The 16391-nt window shown below is 40.4% G+C and overlaps 1 pseudogene; it reads left to right on the top strand.

Moving 5' to 3' along the window:
- Window positions 1-1201: 1201 nt before the first annotated feature.
- Window positions 1202-16391, top strand: part of LOC149319744 (uncharacterized) — a 36453-nt pseudogene continuing 21263 nt past the window's right edge.

Raw genomic sequence — 16391 nt, 5'->3', positions numbered from 1 at the left:
TTTTTTCTCTGGTTTCCATATGTCTTAAGAACAAAAATTCTGACTACAAGTTTACAATGCTGGGGGTAACACACTTATTTATTCTTCTCTTTGGATCCACTAAGTATAATTGGATCTGCTTTCTTACAAATGTTTTTGAGAAACCTTTGAGTGCTCTGAGGGGAAGTTAGGAGGAAACAGATTGAACACATTCCCATGTAGAAAAATCCATATTTGATGCATGTTTAATTTTCCTGGATATGAAGGGGAACTAGTGCAGGTGTAGTTACAGTGTGGTGTGTGTGTGTCAAAATGAGGGCATTGCCCTCCCATTAAGAATACTTCTCTCTCAAATGAAATTTTCATTCAGTTTCCAAATTTTTAATACAGCAGAGCATGAGTCTGAAAATCATTCATACCTAGAATTCTGATACTGGCTGTGTTTGCATTCCCTTGCTAACTTTGCCTGCCTCTTCTCTTTGGATGCCTAAATTATGTTTCTGAATGTGTGTTTCTTGTTTGCCTTCAGGTGGCCCTAAAGCAATACAGAATGGTGTGGCTCTAAGGCAATACAAAATATAATAGGGGATGAAATGAAGAACAAGAGAAGAGATGTTGTTGTGTGGCTTCAAAATATTTCCAACATATGGCAACCCTAGGGCCACCATATCATGGGGGTTTCTTGGCAAGATCTGTTCAGAGGAGGTTTGCCAGAGCATTCCCCCGAGGCTGAGAGTGTGTGACTGGTCCAAGGACACCAGGTGGGTTTCATGGCCAAGCTAGGAACTGAACCCTGGTCTCCAGTGTCACAGTTCAACATTCAACTAAAACGCCACACTGGTTCTTCTCTTTCTGAATACCCAATGGGTATTTTAAGTTACTAATAAGCTAGAAACTGGATGAAAATTCTGTTGGGGAGGACAAATTTATTTTAGGGGAAATTCCCTCATTTTCCCACCCTATAGTTAGACAATAGGTCAGAAGCCCGGGTCACATGAGAAGAATAGGTGTGTGTGTGCGTGTATGTGTGTATATATGAGTGTATGCCCATATGCCTTCAGGTTGCCTATTGATTTGTATTGATCCCATGAATTCCATAGGGTTATCTTAGGCAAAGAATACTCGGAGGTGGTTTTGCCAGTTGCTTCCTCTAAAGTATAGCCTACAGCATCTGGTATTTGATGGTGGTCTCCCATCCAAGTACAGTCAGCCCTCAGTATCCATGGACCTGCCATCCGCAGACCTGATCATCCATGGACAGCAAGCCCACATTGTCCCCAGTGGCGGTGCATGTACGTCGCCATGCTGTCATTAGGGACATCCTCCATTGTCCCCTGGGGCAGCATGTGCCCTTCACTCATTGCTGCTGTTGTCGGCTACCAAAGCCGGGGGGGGGGGGCATGATGGAGACTTAGGGCCTCTCGGACCATTATTAGCATTGCCCCACCAGGGCAAGCTAGGGAATGCCCTGGGGCCAGGCTCTGGGTGGCAGGGAGGCTTCAGGGGAGCCAGTACCTCAGCATGGCATTGCCACTGAAACCCAGTGCAGCCCTGCCAAGAGATAAGAGGTGTTGGGAGCTCCTTGCCTCTGTCAGCGCTAGAGACTATCTCACACAGCCGTCAGGCCAGGTAGGGAAAGGGGACAGAGAAAGGGGAGACACCAGGAATAGAGGCTGCTAGTTGTGGCCAAAGAAGTACTCAGGTAGGAGGAGGTGAGGGAGAAGGAGTTCAGCAGGACTTCCATGACAGTGTGACAATGGAACTTGAGCATCTGCAGATTTTGGTATCCACAGGGGGATCTGGAGCAGATCTCTCAAAGATATTGAGGGCCAACTGTACTAAACAGAGCTGACCTCGCTTAGCTTCCAAGATCAAATGGGATCTGATGCCTTTAGGGCCTGAATCTAAATCTTTTTTATCACTGTTTCTGACAGAAGGGACAACACATCCCTCTGAAGTAGTTTGATTATAGTTCCTAGCACTTTGTTTAAACACCTGCCATTTGTAGAGCAGCAAAAGTAGTTTGACTCTTTGCCAAGACTTCCAAAGCACTGGAAAAATATCATAGATGGACATGATGAACAAAGACACAACAATGATATTGTACTTTATTAAATGATACTAGTTTTCAAATGCCACCTCATTGCCAATGTTACTCCTACAGAAGTGTTGTCTGTTATCCTTCTTCTTGTAGGTAACCTCACCTCATCAGCCACACATCTGCCAGGGAGAAATTCAGCAGGTAAAGTCTATCCCATATGACACTATGAAGCAATGTGAATGCTGTACATTTTGTGTGTGTGCAGGGGAATACCTTTCAAATAGATGCTTTCATTTTCAGAATTATGCCAAAGGAAATAAAGGTGGAACCTACATTTCATAATGTCAGAGTTTCTACTATAATAATGAAAAGTGGACCCATTTTGTTGATGGAAGACACAGGGTTAATCAGAGTTGTGTAAATCCCCTCTTACAGTACATATGGTCTCTAAAAATCAAAATCAAAGCACAGAGACGTCATGAAGTTTGGAAAAGGATAAAACCACAAGTCATTTTAAACTAATTCCTTCATGCCATGTTACTGATTTTTACAAGGTATAACTGAAAAACACATGTGGTTTCATTTAAACATGTGTTGGAGTTCCTAGGTGATTCCCTTTTTAAAATACACACACACACACACACACACTCTACAGTGCAAAGAGGTCAAGGTTCAAAGTACATTATTACTAAAGCATTTTAGTAACTTTTTCCATCTCAGCATTAAGGTCCATTGAATAGTGCATTGTGGAGGGTAGCACCTTAATGCTAAAGAGATGTCAAACACTAATATACTGCTAAGTGCCTGATTTGCTGAACATGCAGCTTTGGAGAGGGGTGCAAAGATTTGAAAGGTGACTTAGAAATTTATTCTGGGCATATTCCCAAAGCATGCATGCACTGGTACTTCTGGTTCAATGGATTTTTATTTGAGGCTGCTGGTTCTACACTATCGCCTACTGAATTTTCTGTTTAGTATTCAAACAGGTGAAAAATCTGCCATTTCTCTTTAAGATCTATTATTCAGTAATTCATCAATTTTCATGTTTCCATTCTGATTCTATATAGGTTATAATATTTTCTTTTATCCTGCTCAGACATTTATGTGTACTTTTGTGTACATTTTTTCAGTTTGGTGTGTGTGTGTGTGTTTCTGTCATGCATTATTTCCATTGATAAAAGTATGAATGTGCCCATTTTTTAACATAATACATTTATGGTAATGCATATATCTGAAATGAAGGCAGGATTTTGTGCAAGTTCTCTCCATTTGCCCAAAATGTATTCCAAACTTCATAAAAGTATAGACTTCCAAGACAAGAATGTGTTTCATTCTGTTGCCTGTCTTGGGATGTGGGAAATGGATATTTCCGTATGAAAAAGCAGATGCATGAATTTTCTTTTCCAATCCTGTAGACTGGAGCCAGAATTCTCAAGAAGGCTTCTTTTTCTGATAACACCCCCCCCCCCCGGAGTTTCCTTTTTCTCAGCCCTCTCAAAGAAACAAATTTGCTTTGAATGATTTTAAATATCTATTCCCTCTCTCCCTCTCTTTATTTTTTTGGTAGCCACAAACACCATCACCAACTAGGTGCTCCAGAAAAGTGCTAGCTTTTGAACATTTTGGAAGATACAGGCTGGCAACATGGTTGGAGCTATAGAAAAAGGATGAAGCTGCCCTACCTTCACTTTTACTAGTGAACTCCAAAAAGTTTTCTGATGGGAAATTTCTCCTCTACCTGGAGAAATTCTGTGAATCCCCCTACCCCCAACTGGTCTGCTCACAAACATGATGAAAAGCACAAGCAAGTGATTTGGATCAGCAATGTAGTTCTAGAAAAAGGAGAATTGAAAAAGTTTTCCTCCTACTTTGCTGTTCCAAGATGTTATTAGTACAGACGAAGAAGTGAAGGAGCAAGACAGAAATACTTTGGCAAAAAAATAGGGAATTTTTTTTTTTACTATAGATCCAAGAGTCCCCATATAAAGTGCCCACTGGCTTTCTAAGTGTTTAAAGGGATCTTGTAGGACCTTTGAGACTGAGAGAATGAAGTTGGTAACAAATGCATTTGTAGACTCAAATATATGAAAACTTATGCTACCAACTCCTTTCTCTCAGTCTCAAAGGTGCTACAAGATGGAGACTAACATAGCTATGTCTTTGAATTCTGAGTTTTAAAACTTGAATCTGGGAGGTGACTAATTTAAAACTAATTTGTGTACCACTGGTAGTGGTGTAGTAGTGTAGTGGTGGGACAGTTTGTCTGTACAGCTTTATGTATATTAGATTAATAGAAACATTAAAACATTAAAGAAAACCATATTGGATTCTTCCCTTTTCATCTCTTCTGATATGAATCAAAGTGTCCTGTCCAATGTGTACTGTGTATACATACTCCAACCAATATGTCTGAAGTGCTGTTAGATGCTTTCAAAAATCATAAATACTCTCTAGTGAGTCAGGTCACAAGATCTAGTAATGCTCTCCTAGTAATTACTCCTAGTAATACTATGAGAGCAATACTCTCATAGCTATGATATAATGGGACTGTACAGACTGCTCTGAAAGGGTGGTCTGCAGTCACCCCTTTCTGCTCCCGAGGGACGCCGCAGCCAAACTGCACGGTGTCCCTTCACACCTAAAAGAACCCAGAAAACTGGGTTCTTTTAGGAGCGTGTGTCCAACGCGATGAGTGTACCATTAGCGCACTGTGGCACATCAGTGACGCAAGCGCAGCAACATATGGATGCTGCACAGTGCTTGCGTCATAGACGCACACCCCTTGTGAGTGGGGCCATGCAGTCATGGTGGTGTCCGTATGTCCTAGAGTTCGGGGCGTGTGGTTGCTGCATGGTCCTGAACCCTAGTATCAACACCATCACACCATTTTTGACTCATCTGTACCAGGCCAATATTACTGTTGTAGCTGTGTGCCTCAAAGTCATTTTTGATTCATGGAAACCCTAAGGCAAACCTATCATAGGGTTTTCTTGGCAAGTTTCTTCAGAGGGGTTTGCCATTGTCATACTCTGAGACTGAAGGAATTTGACTTCTCAAGGTCACACTGTCTGTTCTTATGCTCAAGTGAGGATCACTACACCACACTGGCTGTCACAAGATTACTGATGGCACATAATTTCTCTAGAATGCTCCTTTATAAGTTTGTCACATATTCTCATCTGGTTGGTGCAAATCATCAATAATTCCAATTAATTAAATAGCTCTGAATTATTTACCAAAGTATTCAAATATCAGAAGACAAATTGGTTATATATAGCTCTCTCTGTCTTTTGTTGCCTACTCTGTGCACTTCATGTATCCCATATGCTTTCTGAGTAGCTAAAATTAAACCAGCCGTGGACTGTTGGGTGGGGAGAGGTGAGAAAAATAGAATGTCCCTGATAAACACATGCCCTTGTTCATTTCTACTAATTCCAGCAGCTGATGAATTCTATTGCCTAGGGATTTGGCTATGGAAATCTGTCTGTCTAAAGCTTCACAGGATTATGTAAGAGCAGACCATTTCTTTTGTATTACCAAGCACAATAGTTACTAGGTCCTGTGACCTTATTCTCTAGAGAATAGGCTTTAAAAATGTAATGGTGAAAAATCCCACAATGCACTGTGGGATATAAATGAGACCCTGATGATTGTTAAACCAATCTGGGAGCTTATAATGAAATTTTTAAAAAAATCAAATGGGAATAAAATTGGAACTACAAATGAATATGTGAAGTGTGGATATCAGTTGAAAAGGAATGAGTTTTCCGAATGATGTTTTCATTTGTTCAACAAACAGCCAGAGGTTCAGCTGACCTGACAGAAGGCAGACCTAACAGAAGGTTGTTGGGAATCAAAGTGGTGAGTCAAATCAGGTCACAGTGGTTCACTGGAGGATTGCACAAAAGATTATAGAATACTAAAGGCACAACTCACCAAGAAATTCTTTGAGATGAACCATATTTGTTCAGGAGAGTTTTGTATCATTCACTTAATGATTTTAATAGCTCTTCTTCATAAATATGGCATGGAATGGGAGCCTTCCTCCTCCTCCTCCTCCTCTTAAATGCAGTATAAAGAGTCAGCAACGTATTCCTTTAAAATGCCATTCTCCTAGTGATCCAGTCTTTCTCTCACTTTTGTTTTCAGTCACTGTTTCTGTCATTTGTGTAGAAGTGCACACATGGCAAGTGCTGAAGGATAGCCTGATCAATGAGAATGATACAAACAGCCTAGGTAATGTGTTTAATTATAAGTCAACAAGCAAAATGCTATACAAGCACATGACTGCACAAAAACATAAGAAGTGAATTGTGTAATTACAAAATCATGGTTCACAAATTATGCAATTTACTGCTGCCATTGCATGTTTTATAGATTTTTTTTGTTTGATATTTTTATTTTTTACAGTTGCCTTATTTGACATCTATTTAACTCTAAGTCTCCACACAAAAAGACAGCAGCTATCATAGTTTGCACTAAAATCACTTTCACAGTTTGCACAAAATTGTTTTTGCAAATGCAAATATGAACAAAATTTGCATCAAGAGCATCAGAAAATATCTTGCCTTTGCATGGGGGGGGGGGGGGGGAGATAGCTTTCCTCATATTTGCACATAAGGCAGAGCAATAGTTTACCTTCTCTATCACAATCCCATTGATGTCTGTATTGAGGTTTCTGCTGTGTTGAATGTAATGTTATTCTTAGCAGATGTATTTAGCTTGCAGCCTAAAATAGACAATATTTTGTTCTCACTAGTGTGGATTAATAATTTTTGCATTCCCCCCCCCCCCCCCCCAAACTTCTGACAAAATATTTGTGTACAGTTCTTGCCTGTTTGGAAACAAAAAAATGGAAGGGTTTTGTTTTTTAAATGCACATTCTGCTTAATTTTTTCTGCACAAAAAAAATCACCAACAATCCTACACACAAAAAAGAAACAGAGGAGGAGGGGTTGCAAAAAAGTTGTGTTTGCACACTCACACCTGACACTAATATTTTCACAAAAAGACCCCAACAGTCTTTGTGCACAGAATTTTTCCTCCCTGAAACAGTTGGGTAGTGTGCTCACTGGGTGAAACTGTAGAGACTTCTTACCACTCCTTTTTTTCTTCTTGACCAAGTTTCTTGAGTGTCAGAAAAAGCATTATTATTATTACTATTATTATTATTGGGCAGGAAATGGATAACAGTGAATATTCTTTACATCCTTATTAGCTAAACATTATTTATTTGGATATTACAGTCAGAATCCTGTATGGGAGTTACATCTTTGTATGTGGATTTATGTTTGCTTGGATTAGAATTGGGAAGTTCTGTAACACCAATATCAGTAGATGGCTGCTCTTATGTTACCATGCAGGAGAGCTGGCAAAGCGATTGATCTCATCAGGACTGAGGCACAACAGGACTGATGCATAATAGGACTGATTCACATCACTCCCATTGTGCATTATGGCTAGGGAGTGTCAATGTGCATTGGTAGAGCCTAATGCATATTGGGACATTCTTGCCAGTGTAGCATTATGGATCTTCACAATTCACTAACAGGGATTCTTAGTACCTCTCCTATAGTGCTAAGTTTATGTAAAGTTATGCGACCTGTGATACAGGATTCTGGTCTACATTTATATTTCAACAAGGGAGGTGTATATGGCCCTGTGAGCAGGAAACTGCTTTGGATTAACTGATGCTCTGCATTCTGTTACTTTCCTATTACCTAACCCCATCTCCTTCCATATACTGCAATGATGCAAAAAATACATCCCAATTGATCTCAGAGACATTAATCCAATTCTACTGAGGGTGCTCTAACCCAACCACTAATGAATTTTACCCTGCCGGTTTTATTTCTTTCTCCAGTTCCTCCTGCAAGTATTCTTCATACAAACTGCTCTTCCTCTTCCAGAAGCAACAGTGTGTGTGTGTGTGGGGGGGGGGGGGGCAGGAGTAACCTATATCTGGATGACTATGGGCATCACATGTGGTACAAGCTTGGGAGAAGCCACTGCTAAGGCTCTCTCCCAATTCTTATCCTGTGAAACTGGCACAACTGAGAGAAGATCTTCCCTGAAGGCCTCAAATCACTTTGCTTTTATAGGAACACAGAGTCTCTTAGATACTCTGGACTCAAGAAGTATAGACTTTAAAGGTCATAACTGCACTTTGAATTGTGTACATATACTTTTAATTTATTTTTAAATAGATGTACCAACGATTACTAAATTAAAACATTCACACATTTAATAATTTCATAGTTAAAACCAACAGTTGGGATGCTCACCATATAATTTATTTCTAAATAATGTCTTTGGATTGGCAGCTGGTGAGAGCAATAATTCTGATCTCTAATAGATGCCATTACTCCTGATATTTAGTGTTACACATTTTATACTATCCATGCAAGATAACATTTGCTTATGCATTTTTTAAAAAAATATAGATGCTGCATGGTTGAGAAAGAATGTTTTCCTTTTCAGGCATTCAAGTACTGTGTACAGTAAACCTGTGAGGAACAACAGTTTGCTAACCCAGCCCTCTATCATCTCTGTTTTCTGGACAAATGGATAGATCCATGAAGGATCTTCACACAGTTTTAAAAAATGATCTTCCACTATTCCAAATTACTGGAGGAATTTGCACAGATACAAGAGACATCTCTCTTCAGAAGGCTACTCTCCAAGCAGAAAGGGCTATGAAAATGCTTAAAAGAGAATAGACTGGAGCCCTTCTCCTTCTTATGCAGTTAGCATTTTCCAGGGATTGGGAACCTTATCCAGCTGAATTCAGTAGATACATTTCAGTGGTGAGTTTGACCAAAAGCAAAAGGGAAGATCCAATAATACCAGTGCATTTAGCTGAAAACTTTTTTCTAGTAAAGAAACCTTAAAAGAATAGAGTAATGACAGAAGATGCCTGTACAAAAGATGGGAAATCACCAAACCAAACCAAACTGTCTTATAAGGAAAAGGTGGTAGACATCTGTGGAATACTGGAGGGCCACATTTGGAGACCAGGGCCAGAGGATCCACCCCAATGTACAATTGTTTCTCAATACTCCATATTCCTATTCTCTGCTTTAATGGAGTAAAGTTTCCTTTCAAAGGGAACCTGGGAAGATCCCCTGTACAGATCATTAATTTCCCAGGAAATCTCTAGGAATCCCATTTAAACAATGAGATGAGTCTTCTTGCACCTCCACACCCAAAATCATTATAGCAATGTTTGCTGAAGTGATGCTGATATTTACCTTGACACATTCAGTCATCAGTGTAAATATCTGTCCTTTGCCTCATTCTATTTTGTCTTGCATGATTTATGATGTTATTGGAACAGTGATATTACAGTTTTAAATACCAAAACAATATTTAGGATGAAATAGACACTAATCATGGTTTGAAAAGGTTGAATACTGTGATTCATGTGACTCACTGAAAATAGCAATTTGTATTCTTAAACACTCATATTCAGAATCCATGTCTCATTAATTGCAAATATTAAGCTTGGTAACATTAGTAAAAGTCAATCGGAATGACTGGCATTCTGGAGAAACAAAATGCAGCACAAATTGGTTGGAACAAACATGTTGCAAGGTTTGTTAAAACATTTTTTTTTCTTTTCACACACAGTTCATTATGTGTCTAACAAGGAAACAAAGAATACCATGTCCACAGTCTGGCATAGTAATATGGGCTTGAGACCTGTAAAATCCAGCACACCTAATTTTGTATTGAACTATGCCCAATACCATTTTTCGTCCCATTGTTTCCCTGATGAATATGAAGAAAGCATACTGAGAGAAATTCAGACAATGATATTAGATTAGTGTTTCGTTTAAGAGTTTTATTTTACACTTTTCATCTGGAATCACTGTTTGATGTATGCTTGCTTCCATGGAACAGTATCATTTGTCTTTGATTCAGGGATCTTTGTCAATAAATTAGGCTTTAAAAAAAACATGTTGGGGCACTTTTTCACAGAAAATTTCTCAAGCCAGCTAGCATGTTACAAGCTAATGTTCTTTTGAGATCAGTGGTGTAGTGGACACAGAGACAGGAGAGTCAGAGTGGTATGCACTTTTGGATTAATAAGGATCATGACATAATTGCCTCAACCTTCCCTCAAGCTTCCCTGTTCACCCTGAGCATCACAAGGGAGAATTCATTTTCCTAGCAGCAATAGACTGGTCTTGGTCTTGTAGACAATTTACAGTTGGCCCTCCACATTTGTGGCTTTGACTTTGCGGATTTGATTGTTCATGGATTTGATTAATCGTCTCTCTCTAGGAATCTCTAGGTCCTCCTGCATGACTTTGCTGGAAGTTGACCATAGATTTATCCTGGAGGACCTAGAGATTCTGAGAAAATATGTTCACCATAGAGTTGCAAGGGAAGACCTAGAGATTCCTAGAGAGGTGTTCTCTTAGATAGAAAAAAATAGTGGATTTTTTTTCACTTTCATAGGGGATCCTGTGTCTCCAACCCCAGCAAATATGGAGGGCCCACTATATTTCCATTACTGTTACCGATATCCTGCTCCCGGGGGAGAGAAAAACTGCTAGAACTGCTTTATTGATGTGAATAAACATAGAAGTTTATCGCACTGGGGTTAAAATGTTCCCCAGTGCGTCCTAATGTGCCCACACGCAGGCGCGCGCAGAACATGACGGGAATGGGATGGGGCCAAGAACCCCATTTTATCGCCCACTGGAATGCCGCCTTTGCTACCGAGCATTCCAGTTGCATCCCCGTTGCATTCCAGAGGGTGCCATTTGTGAGAGCTGTTCTAAAGCGTTCTCACAAATGGCACCCTCTGGAACAGAACGGGGACGCAACCAGAACGCCCGGCGGCAAAGGTGGCATTCCAGTGTGCGATAAAATGGGGTTCTTGGCCTCATCCCGTTCCCGTCACATTCCATACGCACCTGCACACGGGCATGTTAGAACGCACTGGGGAACGTTTTAACCCCAGTGCGATAAACTTCATAGTTTTCACTAATATTTTATTCTCCTTTAGGGAAGGGCTATGGGAACTCTCATAATGAGCACCATAGTTAGGGATAGAAACATGGGCGCAATATAAGGTGTTGGTGATGACCTATAAAGCCCTAAATGGCTTGGGCCCAGGATACCTGAAGGACCGCCTCTCCCCATACATTCCGTCCCGCACCCTCCGAACATCTGGGCAGCAATTACTTAGGGTTCCCGGGGCTAGGCTTGTCTCCACTACTAGGAAGACATTCTCCATCGCCGCCCCGGCCCTCTGGAATACGCTGCCCATAGAGCTCCGCTCGGCCACCTCCCTGGCCCAATTTAGAAGGGATCTAAAGACCTTCCTTTTCTGTATTGCATTCCCCGACTAAAGTCCAATGGGCCTCCTTCCTCTTCACTGGCAAGGGGATTGGCTAACTCGGGGCTTTTCTGTTTTTTATTGAATTTTGTGATGTGGTATGTGTATGTATTGATGTTTTTATTATTGTTTTTAACATGTTGTTAACCGCCCTGATCTGTTGGAAGGGCGGTATATAAATAAAATTTTTATTATTTATTTATTATTATGGTAGGGATGTAAATTTTCATAAATTTTGTTCTCACAAGATAGAATATGTTTATCATTGTTCTCCTTGTTTCAAGATAGTTATCAAAAACTAAGCAGTTTTAAATTCCTATTCACAGTTTGGGACTTATACTGTGCAAACAAAAAAGCACATCTTTTTTGCAGAGAAAACAGCATTTTCTGCATAAAACCAACTTTTCTCAGAAGCAATGTTATATCATGTGGAAATCTGAACTGGGATACAGCTGGTATGTTTATGACACCTAACTTTATCTCTTGTTTCTAAGCTATTTTTTCTTGCAGTTTTAAGGGCTGCCCAAGTCATCCCACTACATTCACTCTGTGGAAAGGGAGAAAGACTGGTGTCATAACCTAACTTCCAATACTAGCTTTGCTAAACATATCTCAAAAATGGAGCACCTCTGCACATACAATGACATTTTTGTTTTGGTTTGTTGTTCATAAGAAAATAAAAACTTATTTGGAGTACAAAGAACTTGAATATTCAAATGGGGGGGGGGTCAAATGTGTCAGATTCATCCATCTAGGACCAAGAGAATTAACTCCTTCCTGTGTATCTAACCATATTAGTATTGAATTGAAATTACCACCTCTTTTTTTAAAAAAAATTTTACTCCTCATTGTTAACACCTGCATGTAGAGGTGGAATGGCATCTATATCAGGAGATGGTGAAATTCCACCAAGCTATCCAATGTGTTGAACCTATTTTCCCATGTACAATAACAACCCAAATCCACAAAACAATGCTACCTTTATTCAGCCAATCAAAATTCACAAAATACTTGATGCAATCTTTCAAAGCTCCACTGGCTTCCTATTTTCCCATGGGTATTTGCTCTGTAAGCATGACTGCCCAAAGAAGAGTGGCATGGCGATGCAGTGCTATTGCCAGGGTCATTTTCTCTTGCATGATGAATGGTAACATTCCTGGTATTGGGCTTTAAGCAAGTGGAAATTCCTCTCGTGTGTCCATAAAGAATATTTGGAATGTGATAAAAGAATCAAGATTTCAGAGCTGCTAAGCAACAGTTCTACAAAACAATTACAACAGTCAGTATGCATGTGGGCAGTAAATACTGCTTCTATGTAGCCTTGAGGGAGGAATTATCAAAAGAGAGGGAGGGGATGTCTTATTGGTCTTAAAGCATGGAAATGATTTCCTGAAATACTTGATAGTTGGAGAAACTGGAAGCTATAGAGCAATGAGCAGCTGCAAAAAAGGAGAAAAAGAAATGTGACTATTGACTAGGGTACATTAGAGATAAATGAGGCTCATGTTTATACCACACATTTCTGTCATGAGGCCAAATTGTCAAGTTTGTCAGCTGAGCAACTAATTACTCAGAGATCTTGAAACTGTAGTACATGCGCTGGTAACCTCATGTCTGGATTTCTGTAATGCGCTCTACTTGGGGATACCCTTGTGCTTGGTCCAGAAACTTCAACTGGTACAGAATATGGCAGCCAGAGTGGTCTTGGGTACATCTAGAAGAGATCATATCACACCAATTTTAAGATCTCTTCACTGGCTGCCCATCAGTTTCCGGTCCCAGTACAAGGTGTTATTACCTTTAAAGCCATACATGGCTTGGGTCCAAAATATCTCCTGGACCACGTCCTTCCATATAATCCACACCGCACACTTATGTCCTCTGGGAGAAATCTGCTACAACCAATAAAAAGCAGGTTGTCTACAACTGCCCAGAGGACCTATTCAGCTATCACTTCCAGACTATGTAACAACAACAACAACAACAACAACAATAATAATTTTTATTTATATCTTCCTGCCTCTTCCAATGGATCCAGGCGGGATCACAACAGAGTTAAAAAACAGTTACAGTATTCCAACATTAGTTACCACACAATTAAAACTACAGCTAAAAACATAAAACATTAAATGTAAGACATCAAACATCATCAGTCAATCACGGGGTTAGATGCTCTCGTTCCGTTCCAATGGTCTTCATAGGAGGTCAGGAGGGTATGTGTGGCAAAAGACCTCTGTCTTACCTGCCTTCTTGAAAATTTCCAAAGATGTGACAAGGCGAATCTCCTCTGGGAGTCCGTTCCATAGTCTAGGGGCAGCTATACTGAATGCTCTTTGGGAAGAGGAAACTTGTCTGGATGCTGATATCTCTAACAAGTTCTTCCCACTTGTTCTAAAAGTGCAGGGAGGATTGTATAGGGAGATGTGTTCCCATAAGTAACCCAGTCCCAAGCCATGTAGGGCTTTAAAGGTGATAACCAACACCTTGTATTGTGCCCGGAAGCTAATTGGGAGCCAGTGTAGATCTTTCAAGATAGGTGTTATATGGTCAAGTTTCAAAGAGCTAGTGACCAACCTGGCTGCTGCATTTTGCACTAGTTCAAGCTGCTGAATTTGGTACAAGGGTAGCCCCATGTAGAGCGCATTACAGAAATCAAGACAAGAGATTACCAGAGCATGTACTACAGCTACAAGGTCCTTTCGGTTGAGGTAGGGTTGCAGTTGGCCTATCAACAGAAGTTGATACCAGGCACTTTTGGCCATCGCATCTACTTGAGATGACAAACATAGAGACAGATCCAGAAGCACTCCGAAACTGTGAACTTCATCCTTCAGGGGAAGTGTAACCCCTTCTAGGAGTGGTGGACAAATTTCCTTCCCCAAACCTAAGGAGCCTATGGCAAGTACCTCTGTTTTCTCTGGATTCAGCATGAGTTTGTTTTTCCTCATCCAGCCCATTACTGACTTGAGACAGGGATTCAGAGGGGAGATGCCATCCTTAGTCACTGTAGCTGTCGGAGACATAGAGAAACATATTTGGGTATCATCAGCATACTGATAACCCCATGTGTCCGGATGATCTCTCCCAGCGGTTTCATGTAAATGTTAAATAGCATGGAGGATAGAATGGTGCCTTGAGGGACGCCAGATGTAAGCTCTTTCCTAGAAGAGCAACTGTCCCCCAGCATCACCATCTGGAACCTACGCAAGAGGTAGGATCAGAGCCACTGGAGCGCAGTGCCCTCTATACCCAGCTCCCTCAAGTGTTCCAGAAGGATACCATGATCGATGGTATCGAAAGCTGCTGAGATGTCCAAGAGCACTAACAGGATTACACTTCCCCTGTCTGTGCCCAGATGGAGATCATTGATTAAGACGACCATGGCTGTCTCCACTCCATATCCCACCCTGAAGCCAGTTTGAAATGGGTCCAGATAATCGGTTTCATCCAAGACAGCCTGGAGTTGGAAGGCCACAGCTCTCTCGATCACCTTACCCAAAAATCATAATAGGGAGACCGGTCTATAGTTGTTTCTCTCCAGGGGATCTAGGGAGGGCTTTTTTAAGAGTGGTTTGACCACTGCCAATTTTAAATGCAATGGCCTGCCAGATGAGATCCATCATATAATCACGTTAGACAGCTTTTAAAAAGCTATTAAGATGGATCTTTTCTGGCAGGCCTTTCCTGAATAGACGTCCGGCTACCAAAGAGAGAAGAAATGGACCAATCCCGTTTGCTGTTTGCCTGTCCATTGTTGTTGTTGTTTTACTGTGTAAATATTCATTGGTTTTTTAACATGTTTAATTCTATTTTAAGGGAGGAGGGTTGGGGAATATGATATATACAATTTTAATGCTGTAAGCAGCTCCAATTGCCTGAGTGCAGATGGGGTGGGATATAAATACATTACTTACTTATTTATTTATTTATTTATTTATTATTACTTTTTTGGCTGGGACTGAAAGGTCCATATTTTCAACAAGACTGGCCTGGGACATTTTATTTCCTGTGTTAGAGGGCAATTTATTTATTTTTTCTTATTTCATATGCAGAAATAAACTGGATGGGGTTAGCAATAATATATTACTTCTACAGTGGCAATGGGACACTGTATATGATGACAGGAAGCTACCTAAGATGGTGCTGAAAAGGCCACAGTGTCAAACACAGTCTACTGCCTCTTTGGCTTACCCTACTTCCCATATCTGCTGTCTGAGATGGCTGCTTCCCTATTACTAATGGTTGGGTCAGAACTGGTTGTTAAACACTCAAACACTTGCCAGCACAAAGAGCACAAAGTCGTATTTATACCTCCAGCAGCTAGTAATTGGAGTTAAAATCCCTTGGAATATGACACTTCCATTATGAGTGTAAAGATATTGATCTTCCATGAAAGATGATAATCCTTTCCTAAAATCTTGTATGCTACCAATGGTCACAATACTGTGGAAATGTCCACATGAGTCAAGTAGAAAACAGTGAGGATGCAAGCTCCATGTGCTCTGAGATGGACAATTGTTTATTCAGTGTTTTTTTTTTAAATGTCCAACATGTTTCAGCCTCAGTGAAAAGGCCTTCTTCAAGAGCTAGAAACAAACATAATTGCACATATATTATAAATATTACAAATACAGGCAATAGTCAACTCTAACCCATAAAAACATAGATAAAACAAAAATTAAAATAACACCAGTGATTTCTTTTGAAGAGTATGTATATTTTAAATATGAAAAATGATGTAGTTCTATATTTTTATGGGTTAGGGTTAATTGAGCATGAGTCTGTCTTTTTATATGTGTAATTATGGCCAGGTCCAAATGGGCACTTTGTGGCGTGCTGGTGACAATTTTAGGGTTCAGGAGTGCACAGCAACCACACGCTCCCAAACCCTAATACGTATGGGAGGTGCCATCTTGACACAGCACTGTCCAGATGGCACATGCGTCCATGACGTGTCTTGTGCACTGCTTCCAAACAGTGCGGTGCACAAGACAAATCACCGTTGATGCCCCAAGGCACAAG

This window comes from Sceloporus occidentalis, unplaced genomic scaffold (assembly GCF_023333645.1).
Source record: "Sceloporus occidentalis isolate IW3139 unplaced genomic scaffold, rSceOcc1.0.p SCAF_2, whole genome shotgun sequence".
In the NCBI taxonomy this organism is placed as follows: Eukaryota; Metazoa; Chordata; class Lepidosauria; order Squamata; family Phrynosomatidae; genus Sceloporus; species Sceloporus occidentalis.
Note: the sequence above shows the minus strand (reverse complement) of the source record. Positions and strands in the feature narration are given on the sequence as shown.